Source organism: Dipodomys spectabilis, unplaced genomic scaffold (genome assembly GCF_019054845.1).
Source record: "Dipodomys spectabilis isolate Male_0828 unplaced genomic scaffold, ASM1905484v1 ptg000297l, whole genome shotgun sequence".
NCBI lineage: Eukaryota > Metazoa > Chordata > Mammalia > Rodentia > Heteromyidae > Dipodomys > Dipodomys spectabilis.
This window is the reverse complement of record NW_024870974.1, coordinates 4,237,249-4,253,094: the sequence shown is the minus strand read 5'-3', so window position 1 is coordinate 4,253,094 and position 15,846 is coordinate 4,237,249.

Below are 15,846 nucleotides of genomic sequence, written 5' to 3'. Positions count from 1 at the left end.
CCATGACAGAGGTATAGGCAGAGGAATAGCATTTAAAGGCCAATCAGACAAAACAATGTGAGACCCTAACTGAAAACTAACCAAAGCAAAAATGAACCAGGGGCATGATGCACTCCACAGAGCCCCTGCTTAGCAGATGCAAGATTTTTAACTTTCAACTCCAGCTGTTTGATGGGAAATACTAGAATCCTCATTTTTCCAGTGGCATTCTTTGCTTTTGGTCCCATTTGTACATGTGAACCTTTAGGGATGTAGATGAAATAATCACAAGTTTATTTAGAATAGTCGAGAAGTTAGTTCATTGATTTAAATACCTTCACTGCTTAAAAAATTACAAATATAAATGACAGATTAGTTAACCCCAGAAATATTTCTATTTCCTCAGTATTTAAGGAAGTTATTTGAACACTTCTCATATATCAACAATATGTTTTCTCATTTTTAGAGTCACCTTTTGCCATCGAATGAAAGCAGGTGTGTACATATCCTCTCTCTAGGGGAATATGCTTATGAGGAAGATGGTAACCAGGAAGCCCTAGACAGGAACTCTGAGGAAGATCAGGAAGGAGAAATTGAACCTCTTGTCAAGTGCCTGTTGATCTACTTTGAGATCTGCCCCAAGACTGACTATACTACTTTAGCCATCAAACACATATTACATTTGAGTAATAGGTTCTAACAGTGTCTTGATGTTAACAATTTTCACCCTGGCCCTATCTATAACTCGATGTATTGTCAGTCCCGTTCTTTCTCATTTTTTCTCAGCTAGTTGGCTATAAAATGACATTGAAGTCTTTCTCCAGTTAAAAAAAAAATCTCCAAAATCCAAAGGCAGATAATTATATTCCTTTTATCATAGCTTCAATACCGTCAACCTCAAAACACTCAGAAGTAGAATAGTCTTTACATTGTCATGTAATCGCACTACAGTGAGTGTGAGTTAGCTAAAATAGCTTAGCCCAGTGAGAGTTTACCGCACAAGGTTCTGTAGCCAACCTATTATCAGGTGATCTCTCCTCCTTTTAAGAGGAAAGTAGGTTGTCATAATATTACAGAGAACGTAATTTTGTAATGACAGAATGAGAACACTTCTACCATCCCAGAATGCATATACATATATTCAGAATGAAGCTCTTAAATCGAATTGTGTTATAACTAATTCAAGAATGCATTTTCTTTTACTCTAGAATGTATTCTCTGAATCTATAGTCTGTGAAAAACCATACCATGGGGTGCAGTGGACAGATATGGACTTTGGAGCTGTCAGGCCTGAATTAGAAACCAGACTCTGCCGCTTCCTGGCTAGAAAACCTTCGGTGAGTTACTTAACCTTTCTAGGTCTCAGATTCCTCATTGAAAACAAGGGATAATACTGAACTACCACAATAGTTGTTTTTCCTGGAAACGCAACTAAAAATTCTACTTAGTTACCCAACTTCCCTTTTCCTGTCTAAAAAATAAAGGTCAAGGGAAAAGTCTATGCTAAATATGACCATCCAATCAGAAAAATGTTGTCTTCTATTAGAAACCCAATAGAAATTTACCTTAACTATCAGAACTATCAGAATATAAAAATACCTACTTTTCTTTAGCTGTTGGCTAAAAATGGCAGCCATCAAAATATATGCAGAAGTTTGATGTGAAGGATTTACGTTTATACTATGACTTTTATACTGTGATATTAAGCTGGATTTCCAAAAGTGCACTCATGTTTTTGTTTTTGAATTTTTTATTGTTATTGTAAAGGTGATGTGCCAAGGGGTTACAGTTACATAAGTCAGGTAATGAGGACATTTCTTTCTGAACCGTGTCACCCCTTCCCAGTTTTTCCCTCCCATCCCTATCCACAACTCGTATAGTTCATTTTCAACATAGTATCAGTAAGTACCATAGCTGAATTTGTTCACTCTTTGTTCCTCCATTTATGTGCCCCTCCTTGCCCTCCACAAAACATACAGATGAACAAACAAGACAAAAAAAAAGAAAAAAAAACCAAAACAGCAACAAAGAAAAAAACCTTTCCTGGAGTTCATTTCAAATATGTATCATTTTATATGATCAGATACACAGAGGCATTGTGCCTTTGTTTTCCTCTCCTAAGAGTAGCAACCATATGTTTTTAACACAGAATACAACATCACAATAGTATATAAAAATTATTTTTAAATCATACCTGAAAACTTTTTTAAAAATCCAGTTTCAAAACTCTTGAAATGATTTTTTCCAATTGAACAGGTTGAACAACCATGGATGTATTTATTTATTTATTTACTTATTTATTTAAAGTAGGTATAAACATTTTGATATTTGACAGATTTTTGTTCATATTTTAGTTGAAAACTTTTAAATGAATTTAAATTTTAGTAAAATTTGAGATTTTTTTTTTTAATTAGGGTGCTCTGCTGCCGGAGATAAATTCTGATCTTATAAAGATGGTTTTGGAAAAAATAAGCCACACATTCTTGCTAACTCTCTGTCTGTCCCTCATCCCCCAAATCTGAGTAGGCCAGGACTGGTTTTCAAACTTTGATTCTGTTTGAGACAGACAGATGGTGGCCACAGGAACTACCTTTCTAGGAACTTTTTTTTTTTTTTTGATGCAGGGTCTTTTGCTAGATTGCTCAAGTAGGTCATCAATTTCTGGATTCACATGATCTTCCTACTTCTGCCTCCTAAGTAGCTGATACCACAGCCATGTGCTACCTGCCTGGCTTTCAGGGACTTCTAAATCTTGATATAACTACCATTCTAGTTTGTCCCAACCTATCTAGGGGAAGGTGACAAAGGAAACAACATGAAATTGTTTCTCTGCTAATTCCTGTATTTACGTGGTCTCCCTCAAGCCATATTACAATAAGAGGCATTTTGTTTTAAGATCAAGTGTTGATAGGTTGTTACATGGGCTTAAACTGAGTGTTTTCTACCTATTGTTCCATTCTACTGATTGTAGAAACACAACTTCATTCATATGTGCTAAAAAAAAAAAAAAACCTTAATATCCCAATGTATCACTAAACTATTTCATTTGAATTTTAGAGAGAAATGTATGATCTTAAATCTCACTTGGTAGAGAACAGTTTAGACAAACTATACCATCTATTTATCTCTTAGGGATTTTTTGTCTTTTCACATAAAGGTAGACTTTTTATTTGCAGTCCTGGGGTTTGAACTCAGGATCCTATACTTGTTGATACTCCACCACTTCAACCATGTGCTCAGTTCATTTTGTGTTTCAATTCTTTTTCCAATAGGTTCTCATGCTTTTGCCCAGGGCCAGACTCCCAAGTAACTGGGATGACAGGTGTGTGCCACAATGCCTAGCTTACAAATTAAGAGCTCACTGACCTTGTGGCCTTGGTTTCCTCAAACCTCAATCCTCCCATCTCCAATAGCCAGGTATAAACCACTAATAAAGACAAATATCTCTTTTTAAATATTCCTTTTCCCCAAGCCTGTCCTCTATATGGGAACTTGGCCTTGGTAGATGCCTAAAATTTTGTGAGAATTCAAAACACTAAAAAAACACTGGGTCCATCATAGTGACTAGAGGCACATTTTGATATTTCTTCCCAGTTATCTTCTTTAAGAGTACTCCCTCCCATTGTGGTTCATGGCTAGTCAGGGCAAAAAAAGTTTATGAGATCCTATCTCAACCAATAAAAGGCTAAGCTCTTATGTCATCCAAACTATATGAGAATTATAAATAAGAGATTCATAGTCTAGGCCAGCCCAGGTATAAAGTGACATCCTCTTGAAAAACAGCCAAAGCAAAATGAGTTAGAGATGGGCTGGGAAGGTGGCTCAGTGGTAGAGTGCTTGCCTTGCATGCATGAGGCCCTGGGTTCGATTCCTCAGCACCACATAAGCAGAAAAAGCCAGAAATGGCGCTATGACTCGAGTGCTAGAGCACTAGCCTTGAGCTAAAGAGCTGAGGGACAGTGCCCAGGCCCAGAGTTCACGCCCCATGACCGGCCAAAACAAACAACCAAACAAAAAAAATGAGCTAGAGATATGACTTAAGTGATAGAGCACCTGGCTACCCAAGGACAAGGACAAGAGTTCAAACGCCAGGATCACAAAATAACCCCCAAATACCCTCCCTTCCTAAGTCGGAAAATTAGAGCATCAGCTCTAAGTTATTTGGACCAAATAAACCAAACCTCTGATTAGGAAAAACTAGATACCCATGAACCAGGCCAGCCTGGTTGTTTTCCTCTTGAGAATTTGAACTGCCATTCTGGTGTTGGCATGACTAGCAATGCCAAGTAATGTAGAATGAGAGACTCTAGGATGGCTCCCATGTCCAGAGGAACAAATCCATGTAGCCAGTCTGCTGAAAGCATCTCTCAAGGCTGAGAAATACAGAAAAATGTAAATGAGAGAACTACTGTGAGATCACCAGAGAAAAGATACTAGTTCCTGAAGACTTTTCAGTTTCCAAGTGTAATTTCTCCTGGGGCTTATCTGCCTTTCCTCTTTTGTATTCCATGGGGATCTGCTGTATAGGAAATTCTCCTTTAAGTAGCCAGAATGGATTTGTTTCTTTCAGTCATATAAAGCCTAAGGCAGAATGAAGCTATCTTCTATTTAAAAATTCTACATGTCTAATTCTACCCACAGTAAAGGAACATTGGATAATGACATCTTCTTTAATATACTTCCACCCAAGATTTGTGTTCATTCTTCTGAGACTACCGACATTTAAACTTGATGTTAATTACAGCATCAAATTAGATATATACTGCCTCTGAGAAAGTCAGAACATCATATTTTGTAGTTCAATTTCTTTGCCGGAGAGTGAGTTGTAAAATTTATGGCTCACTTTACATTTCCCCTACTCTTTTCAGTGTGAAGATGCTCCATTTTCATTGATGAAGAAGAATGATAGGAGCTCAGTGGCTTTGCTTTTCTTCCTGGCATCCATTAACATTTACTGCCTTTCCCTCTCATGCTGGTTCTTCTCCTCCTAAACACCACTAAACTACCTTGGTGAGTGTTAGCATTTTTTTCAAGTCGCTAATCATTTTGGATCATTTCTGATATTGGTCACCAGTTCATTTGTCTTTCAATATGAGGAACAAGGAAAATGTATTTGGAAGGAAACAAAAAAGAGTTTCTTTCCAAAATAATCAGAAAATGAAAGTGAATGACAAAAATAATTGTGGTAAATAGGTGACATGGTAATTCACTTTGGGGATAAAAGACATGTGCCTACATGTATTTTCTTTCTTTCTTCCTTCCTTCCTTCCTTTCTTTATTTCTCTTTCTTTTTTCCTTCCTTCCTTCCTTCCTTCCTTCCTTCCTTCCTTCCTTCCTTCCTTCCTTCCTTCCTTCCTTCCTTCCTTCCTTCCTTTCTTTCTTCCTTTCTTTTTCTTTTTTTGTCAGTTGTGTGGCCTGAACTCTGGGCCTGGACGCTGTCCCTCAGCTCTTCAGCTCAAGGCTGAAGAGGCTCAAGTGCTCTACCACTTGAGCCACAGTGCCACTTGTGGCCTTTTCTGCTTATGTGGTGCTGAGGAATTGAACCCAGGGCCTCATGCATGCAAGACAAGCACTCTTTACCACTGAGCCCCTACAGCCCCAGGTATCAGCCCCCCCCATATATTTTCTGAAGAAAGTCATTGTAAGTAAATACTCTACTACATTCTCTCTCTTTTGGCCTCTTCTTCCTAAAATGACAATTGCACATATGGTAGACTTTTAATCTGTTCCCTATGTCTCTTATAGTCTTTTGTATATTTCCTATCCTTTTGTTCTCTGTGAGTCAATAGAAATATTTTCTTCTGTGACTAATCTTAGTTACTCAAGAGGCAGAGGTAAAAGGGTGGAGGTTCAACAATGCTCCAGGAAAGAGCCTGGGACCCTATCTGAAAAGCAAACTGAAGCAAAAGAGCTGGGAGTGTGGCTCAAATTGGAGAATGTCTACCAGTTAAGCATGAAGATCTGAATTCAAGCCCAGTCCTGCCTAATATGTGTGTGTACATATGTGTGTGTACATGTGTGTGGATATGTGTGTGTGTATTCTTCAGACTTACCTCTTTCCTCTTTTCTCATCCTCCCCCTTCTCTTTATTATTTTCTTCCTCTCTGTCTCTGTCTCTCTCTCTTTCTATTTCTCTCTTTCCCTTTCTTCCATCCTTTCTTTTTTGGTGCTGGGTATTAAACTCAGGCCAGACAGCACACATGGTAGACAAGCATAGTAGTATTGAATTGCATCCTCTTAAACTCAATTTCTTAAACACTGTATTCGTAATTTTTATATGCTTAATGTACCTATAGTAGAATAATGCAATACTATTTCTGTTTATATTGTCCTCTGTACTTCTTTCAGTCTTACTTTCTATCATCCTTCTAATATGGTTGGAGATCGTTTTTTTTTTTGGTGGTGGTGCTGGAATTTGAACTCAGGGCTTTGTGCGAGCTAAGCAGATACTCTACCAGTTAAGCCACATTCTTAGCCTTGGTTTTGCTTTTTGGATAGTGGGTCTCATATATATTTTTCCAAGGTGGGCCTTAGACCTAAACCTTACACCTATTTCTCCCATGTAGGTAAGATTACAGGTTTGCCCTATCACACCCCAGCTTTTTGTTTGTGGAAATGGAAATCTCAGCTGTTCTTTGAACCACGACCTCAGCCTCACAAATTGTTGGAATTATAGGCCTAAGCCACTGTAGTTGGCTTAAAAATGTTTTTTCTTGATATTGGCATTAGGACTTATGAGCCTTACACTTTTATCAGCAAGTGCTCTCCCTCTTGAGCCATATACCCTCCCGGGTCTACATACTTCGATTTTCAAATCCCATTCCAGAAACAAATAAAAAACATCTGTGATATTTCATTCTTGCCTCTGGCAAGCAACTGGGTGAGGGAAAGGAATAGCAATGTAAGTCACTTCCTCCGACAGTAGAGCGTCAGGCCTCATCTAGTTTACGTTTCTGCTTCTTTACTCATTGGTAATTCCAGGTAGCCACCTGGGCACTTTCCCGAGACCCCTATTTTCTGGAAAGCTCTAAAGACTAAATTTTGTGGGTTTAGGAAACTACCTCCCAGCCCCCACTTTGTGATTTAGCAGTGAGTGAAGGTTCCGGAAGGTCAGAACCACTCCTATTACTGTCTTTGGGCTTCGATGGTGCCCGCACTGGATCCCACCATCCTAGCTCCTGATAACCTGACAGATCGTAAGACAAGGGTGGCTCATAATACCATTGATAGAAACAGAATCTCACCCCTGTTTTTGTTATATATCGAATGAACTTGTTATTCAGATTGCAGCATGCAGATTTCTATTTTAAAAAAAATGACTTATAGAGTTCTCACCAGCCTGCCAAACCAGTGTTTACTGAGGAAAATGGGGTTTAAAGGCAAGAAAAGGTCAATGGAAAAGTTGAAAATATTGTTAAGATCCAAACTGTTACCAGAGAGGGCAAGGCTAACATGCCCTTTGATGTTTTAAATCGTACCATCTCTACCTTGAACCTTCTGAAACTTCCCCTTCACTCTAGGATGTTACTCAAGTTCTGAGAGACCTTGATTCCTGAATTTACCTTTGAATCTCTTTTCTTCCTGCTCCTTTTGCCCTCCCCTCACCGCACCTAAATGCTCATTATGGTAACATTTGATGAATAAAGACATTATTGCCATAAAAATAGACAAAAGCCTGGTGACAATCTACTCTTGTAAGAAAACCAAACCAAACTAGATGAACATACAGCAAATGTTACAGAAGAGGTACCTGCTCAATTATTTTTTTTGGGGGGGGGGTCCGGTTGTGGGGCCTGAACTCTGGGCCTGGGCACTGCCCCTCAGCTCTTCAGCTCAAGGCTAGCGCTCTACCACTTGAGCCACAGCCACTTCTGGCTTTTTTTCTTTTTGCTTATGTGGTGCTGAGGAATCTAACCCAGTGCCTCAGGCATGCAAGGCAAGCACTCTATCACTGAGCCACCTTCCCAGCCCCCACCTGCTCAATTATTTGTGAGATAAAATAAATCTTTCCTTTAGACCATAGAGACATTTGAGCTGACTGCACCAAGGACTGACATGGACTGAGGAGCTGGAAGCAATTTCTTGCCTGGCACAGAACACTTGGCATTGTTCCTAGACAGTGAGCCTGGATGTCAAATCTAGCCAAGTCTTCTTCTTTGGAGTTGGTATGTGGACTTCCATTGTTATTTCATAGGAAATAATCAACTCTGTGTGTCTCTACTTTAGATGAATCCTTTCTTCTCTAGATGCTTCTTAACACTAAAATCAATTATTCCTTAGCAATTCATACCTGTTGTTGAAAAGACAGGAGCTGGGGACTTAGGTATAGGTCAATGGTAGAGCTTTGGGTTAGCATGTGTGAGGCCCTGTGTTTGATCCTTGACCACTGGGGGGAAAGGAAAAAAGAAAAAGAAAAAGAAAGAAACATTCACAAAAAAAGACAGGACCTTCCACTTCCAGCTTATATCATAGAGAAACTGGAAACCTCTGTATCAAAATTAATTAATTAAAAATGGAGATATGGTCCAGAAATCCTCTGTGTCCCAGATGCTGTAGAAAATGAAAAAAAAAATTCAGATGTTCCATAGCTTGGTATTCACATATGCCAGAGCATAGACTGTAATGCAGATGTTGGTTTATGCTGGCTGTTAGAATTACTTTTCCTTATTTAATTGAAAAGGAAACTGAGGTTCAGAGACGTTAAATGATTAATAGGTTAAGTAGATATTTGTAAGAAGGCTTAAATCTGAAATCTTCCAGACTCTAGGTGCTATTCTATATTAATTTTCCCTTAAGTTCTCAAAATACCTCTATACTCCTAGAACTATATTTACAAAAATTAATACTTAAAATAGATAATACTTAGATAGATAATGTTTAAATATATTTCAGTATTAAAAATCTATTAAATAGTTAAACAGATATTCTGTATTTAATATGATTTAAATATTTACTTAAATAGTAAATATTTACTTAAATAGATATTTAAATAAGTATTTACTTAAAATAGATAATACTTATAAAGAGTTGACTTTGTATAATTGCTAATGAATAATTAATATGTAGATGTCTCAGAATTGAAAATACTGTAGTTAAAACATTATCAATTTTTTCCCTGTTCGATTTCAATTAATTTTATACTTCCAGGTATTTTTACTGGGAACTGAAATTTTCTTCAGTCAATAAGTCTTATAGCCGAAGCTATGGCATATAGCCTTTACTACTTGGGACAGAACAAATTAAAATAGTGTTAGCTAATTAGATTATGCACAAAGAGCTTTCCAATGAAGAGTTGTGAAGTACCAGAATTGTACTTTGTGTCTTCATTTACATAAAGATAGTCTGTTTTGTAGGAGCCACATTTTACCACTTAACCAAGGGAGGGGCAAAGTGAAACTGTTATAAAGAAGGTAAAACTGGTTTAAAGGAAAGATTGTGCAGTCAGATATTTAAAGACTTTTTGGAGAACAGAGCTGCCTGTTACAAGCAAAAATATTAGAAATATTAGAAACATTAGAAATATTAAAACAATAACTCGGCTGCAGCTTTGAGGTCAAATCAAATGTCAATACTTATGAGTGTGTATTTAATTTTGTCAAGTTTATTTTAGTACTGCTTCTTTTTAACATGAATTTGGAGGAAAAAAAACTTTATTCACCCTAAGAGTTAAAATAATTCACAATTAGAGGCTCACACCTGTGATCCTAGTTACTCAAGAGTCTGACGTCTGAGGATCGGTTAAAAGTCAGTGTGGGCAAGAAAGTCTGAGCTGTTTTTTTTTGTTTTTGTGCGTTGGTCGGTTGTGGGTATTGAACCCTGGGCCTGGACGCTGTCCCTCAGCTCTTCAGCTCAAGGGTAGCGCCCTACCACTTGAGCCACAGCACTACTTCCGGTTTCCTGGTGGTTTATTGGAGATGAGTCTCACGGACTTTCCTTCCCAGGCTGGCTTTCTCCGATCTCATCCTCCGGAGTAGCTTGGATTACGGTTGTGAGCCACCGGCACCTGGCTAAGTCTGAGATTCTTGTCTCCTGTTCACCACCAAAAAGCCAAAAGTGGAGCTGTGACTCAAATGGTAGTGAGCCAACCTTTTTTTTTTCAGGTCGTGGAGCTTGAACTTTGGGCCTGGGCGCTGTCCCTGCGCTCTTCAGCTCAAGGCTCTACCACTTGAGCCACAGTGCCACTTCCAGTTTTCTGGTGTTAATTGGAGATAAAAGTCTCACGGACTTTCCTTGCCCCGGCTGGCTTTGAACCGCGATCCTCAGATCTCAGCCTCCTGAGTAGCTAGGATTACAGGCGTGAGCCACCCACTGGCGGCCGACTTAGAGAGCCAACCTTGAGCAAAAATACTAAGAGACAGAACTCAGGCCCTGAGTTCAAGCCCGAGTACTGGCACAATAAATAGATGGATGAATGAATAAGTAAAATAACTTGTGATGGAATTTAAATCCAGGCTTCCTGGAAGCTACTTTAAAGAAAAAAGTAAATAGTGTTTTTAGAGTAGTTTTAGGTTCACAGAAAAACTGAGATACTGATATTTTCATACTTGAGTGTCAACATGGCAACTTTACTATAATTGAGGAACCTATATTGACATATCATTATCACCAGAAATCCATAGTTCACATTGGAGATCGTCCTTGGTGTTACCCCACTCCCTGGGTTTTGTAAAGGTGTAATGACACGTATCCACTATTATATTATCATAAAGAACATCTTCTTACCAGGCACTGGTGTCTTATGCCTATAATCCTAGAGACTCAGGAGGCTGATATCTGAGGATTGTGGCTCAAAGCCAGCCTGGTCAGAAAAGTCTCTCTGAGAGTCTTATCTTCAGTAAACTACAAAAAAAAATTTTTTTAAAATCAGAAGTGGTACTGTGGCTCAAGTGGTAGAGTGCTAGCCTTGATCACAAATTGGTTCAGAGACAGTGCCCAGGCCCTGAGTTCAAGCCCCAGGACCAGAAAAAAAAAATCTTCCCTGCCCTAAAAATCTTTTGTTCCCATTTAATTAATCATCTCTCTGACCCTGACAATTATGGAAAATTTTTCTACCATCTCCATAGATTTTTGGTATGCACTTTAGAAGGCATAAATTTTCTCAGAAGGGGAAATGGTTTTCTTTAGCCCTAATTCTATAAGCAACTAGTTACCTTGTAGGAGTAAGGTAGATATGTCAAATCGCATTCATAGTAGTTTTCCAGAAAGTTCAATTGCAGATTTTATTTGACTGTTTCTCATAACAAACTTGTGACATCTTCTGGCTCAGTAGCAGAAGAGTTTTTTCCAGGTTTGAAATTCTAAGATGCAATTAGCTGGATCCAAGGTATAGATGTGGGAAATCCAAGGAGTTGAGAGATAGCATCTCTTACTTAGATTGCTTCTATAAATATCATGTATTTTAACAAGGATTTTTATGAATACAAGCGTGTTGCCTGAAGAACTGGTCTTCCATATTGCTTGAGAACAGATTCATATTTTAGTGATCAAAAAGAGACATTGAACAATTTATTAGGGAAAGTGAAAACCATATCTAGTACTTCCCCCATGTGGCTGTAGGATGTAAGCATATTGGAGGAAAGAAATTCCTACAAATCTTTTGATAAAAGCTCCATGGAGATTAGAGAGCCAACACTGCCAAGATTTGGTTTAAGCAAGGGAAAAAAAAACCTTAAGGTACGTGCTTGCACTTATCTACCTTCTACACAGAAAACCCTGAGGATCGAAGTGTTTGGTTCCTAGCAGCAAAACTTCTACTTGGGTCACAGAGGCAATCAACATGTGTTTAATATTTACTCTATGTGCTATGAGCTGGGCTACATACATTATGCAAATTGCCTTATTTACTTGGGTGAGTATTATGTTACAAATTCCCAGATAAGTATATATCTTTCTCCATGATGAGAAATCATTGACTAAATAAATTCTGGGAAATGATTTTCAAAGATAATGGGTTTTTAGTGATGTTCAACTTTTTTCAGCTGTAAAGAAATAATAAGTTTTTTGGTTTCTTGAGCATAATAAAGACAATGCTATGCATTCAAAAGTTGCTTTTCTCCTTGGTGCATTAGAAATTTTTCCAGTATTGTTCTAGTTAATTAAGGACCATGTGGGAAGGTTGTGGCCAAAAGTATACCTTACAACCCCATGTGTGACTGCCTGGGTTCTTTTCCTTACCCTTATAGCTACATGTGGACCCCAGGAAGAGAGAAGAGTGGAAGGAAGTACCACAGATCCCTGAGTAGTGACTGGCAGGTGGTTGTGTAGGAGTCATGTCCAACCTTGCATTATGCTATGCTCTTATAAAGGGGTTTTCATTGTAAATGTTGAGGAGGTATGTTAGAAGTGAAAACTAAAAGCTCATTATCAATATAGAATAATCTTCCTACTTTTACCAATTAATAACAAGTCAAATTTGCTTTAACAATTGTATGAGGTCATTGACATGATTTTTAAAAGTGTAAAGATTGGGAGACTGTGACTCTATTTTGTAATGTTTGAGATTTCTTTATAACTTGGGCCCCAGCCATCCTTGCCCATATCAGTTCTTCAGGGAATATTCAAATAGAATCAAACACCCCTGAAATAGTTTTGTATGTTCTTTTGCATGAGATGAGAAATGGAGGAGAAATAGCAACAGTAATAATTGTGTTTGAAGCTATAATTTGTTCTCAGTTCCTAAAATACTCTACAGCTACTTTCTATAAAAAATATGCTTATATAGTTGTCTCCTTTAAAGATAATCCCCACTAAAACATCTTAGTCCAACTGCCACTTTATTTCTTTGCTCCCAAGAATTGTCTAACTTTGTCTCCTTTTTGTTCACCTCTTTCTGTTTTCCATCCAGTAAAATCAGGGTCTCCATACCATTCTACTAAAACTACTGTTACCAATATTGCCAATGATCTTCTTGTCATATCTGATGATCATTTCTCAGTCCTGATCCTGCTTAACCTCTCAACAGCATTTGACATAGTTGGTCACTCACAGATTCTTAAAGTCCTTTCTACCCATGGCTTCCAGGAGTTTTCTATTACACCCCTATCTCCTTTACAGACTCAATGCCCATGTCTGTCTCCTCCTTGCTCAAGTTTAAATTTTGGAGTACCCCAGGGCTCTAGTCTTAGTCTATTTAATTATACTTCTTCCCTTACGGTCTTCATTGCATTGCTACTTTCACTCATTCTATTCCAGTGTGTAGGATCTAAATACCATTTGTAAGTATCAACTTCATTTCTATCACAAGCCCAACCTCTCCTCTGAGTTCCAGAGTTGCCAATCCTACAGCCTGTTCTAACTTGTCCATTTGAATATCTATAACTATATCATACTTAACTGGTAGTGGAGATTATTCACTGCTTTCCATATTTTGCTTTCCCTCTTTCCGTAGTCATAGAGAAAAGGACACAAGGGTCTGACTGTGTAATTTAGTTTTTTTCCCAGTGAAAGTGAGTATCTGAGACGAGAGTATTGTTTCCTGGCTCTGCTCTTTACCAGAACGATGAACTTCATCCACACTTTCTTTCCCTCCTTCTCACTGGCTTGAGTGGCAGTAGTTCAGAGGGACTATGGGGTGGTAAGAGTCACTGTCACCCTTGGATCTGAATGACAGCTGCCTCCCAACCTGATACACTCATCTCAGACGATTACATGCTGAAGGAATAAATTCCTCTCTTGTAAAAGTCATTACATTTTCGAAAGTCTCATTGTCACAGCGTCTTGACCTTTTACCTAAACTGACAAAGTAACTCTCACCACAGGGTTTTAGTTACCAAAGCCCTGCATTTTCTGGTGGCCAGGCAAGTGTGACAAGTATATAGTTATCTAGATAAGCCAGAAGACAGAGTAGAAGAGTAGAAGGTTATTATTTATTTGTGTTTGCTCTTTATGTGGCTTGTGGTGTAATGTTGGAATGAGAATATGATCACAACACAGTTTTTGAGGCATGCATGTCTGCAGCTGCTGGATGTGGGATGGAAAGCTGGAAATTTAAGTCCTCTCAGGATTGAAAAAGACAGCCACTTTGATGTCCCATACACACAAAGAAAGAGATCCAAGTCTCCTAAGCAAAGATCAAAGTAAGGTGTTGTCCTCTGAAAGAACCTGATGATTGTAGCTAAGCCTCAACGTGGCCTCTTTTAGAATGAGAGAGTAAAGTATGGAAGGGTATAAGGCAGCAAAGAAATAAAGCTAAGAACTGGGGTTAGAAAATAGTTTTGTAGTTATCTGCCCAAGGAACTGACTGGAAGAAATTAGATCAGAAGCTTATTAAGTTTTTAAGGACATCTAGTTGCCACAGAAACCATGAATCTGGCCTGGAAATATGTCTCTGTTCATTGCTTAAAACAACATTCAGGTCTTCACATTTGTGCCACCAGAAAAAGAAAAGGTTATGAGTGATGTATAGTTCCCAAACAGGTTACATACTCCAACAGTCTCTTCTGATATAGGTAGGGAAGATTCTGGACAAAGTAGATCTTCTAGGAGAAGTATGGTTAACATCTGACCAAGGCCCTTCTTCCACTACTAGAGCAGTCTTCAATTCAATTCTTGCTCAGGTGAGAATCCAGATTGATTTGAATAAGCAGTTATGCTTAACCTTCTCCTAACAGGAATTTTATTTATTTATTTTAAAAAAACCATCATGCCTATGCCACCACATTGAATCTATTGTGGAAAGCAATAGCTTGTCAACTCACTGTGAGAAGTCATTTGAGAATCTGAAAAGAAAATGTGTCCGGTGCTACCTTTAGCCTGGACATCATCTACCTTCACCCTCATGTGCGGTCTTTTTCTCTCATGTCAGTCTCTGTTGAAATGTCCTCTCTCTGGAAATAGCCAAACAACGCTATGGAGTGAGGCACTTCTGTAATCCCTGCACAAGTGAGGATCTCAACTAGGAGCTCAGCCTAGGCTGCACAGTGGGACTGTCTCAAAAACAAAACAACCCAGAACAACCCAAAACTAAAACTAATGAAGGCAGCAACAACAACAACAAAACCCCACATGCTTATTGCTTCCTATCACCTTCACCTTCCTTTATCTTCTCTTTGTACCTTTTCCTTCCTTTCTTACTTCACTGCAATATAATATATATATATATATATATATATATATATATATATATATATATATATATATAATTTTATGGAAGGACTTTATCTTGTTGCTAGCTGAGATCCCAGAACCTGGGAATGTCTGATCCATGTTAGGATACTGATTTAGCAAAAACTAAGTAATTCAGAGCTTGTAAGTTCTAAATATCTGAGGTTAAGTTAGTTTGATTCTATTTTGTTATTTATTTGTATTACCTTGTGAACCAAAGGTAGGAAATATTTGTGCATGGGAAAATTAGGATTATAACTTGAAAGGTACCTTGTGGTAGGAAACCTAACCCCAAGCTTATCGCACTGTATCTGTTAAATTCAGGTATCTGCTAAGTACAGATACTGCGACAAGTAAGACATCTGATGTCATTCTTGCTTGTTTAAGACGGAGATAGGAATGCTGGAGCACTTGACTAGCACCTGTGGCCTTGGTTGGATTCTGACCCTTATCCAACTTATGGGAATGTTACTGCTTTTTTTTTTTTTTTTTTTAAATGATGGCTAGTAGTGGTCACAAATATAGTACAGAAGACAGATCTTGGAAGTCTTAAGTCTCCTTACACCGTGGCTCAATAAAGACTGACTTGGGGCATGGTTCAGGTGGTAGAAAGCCAGCCAATGAGTAAAAGTGTCAGAAACAGTATTTGGGTCCTAGTCTCAGATTAAAATAAAACAAAAAACAAGAAAACCAATCCTGATTTAATTAGCTACTCAAGGGAGAAGCTAAAGTTCACCGTGCAGAATTCAGTCCAATCAATTCATT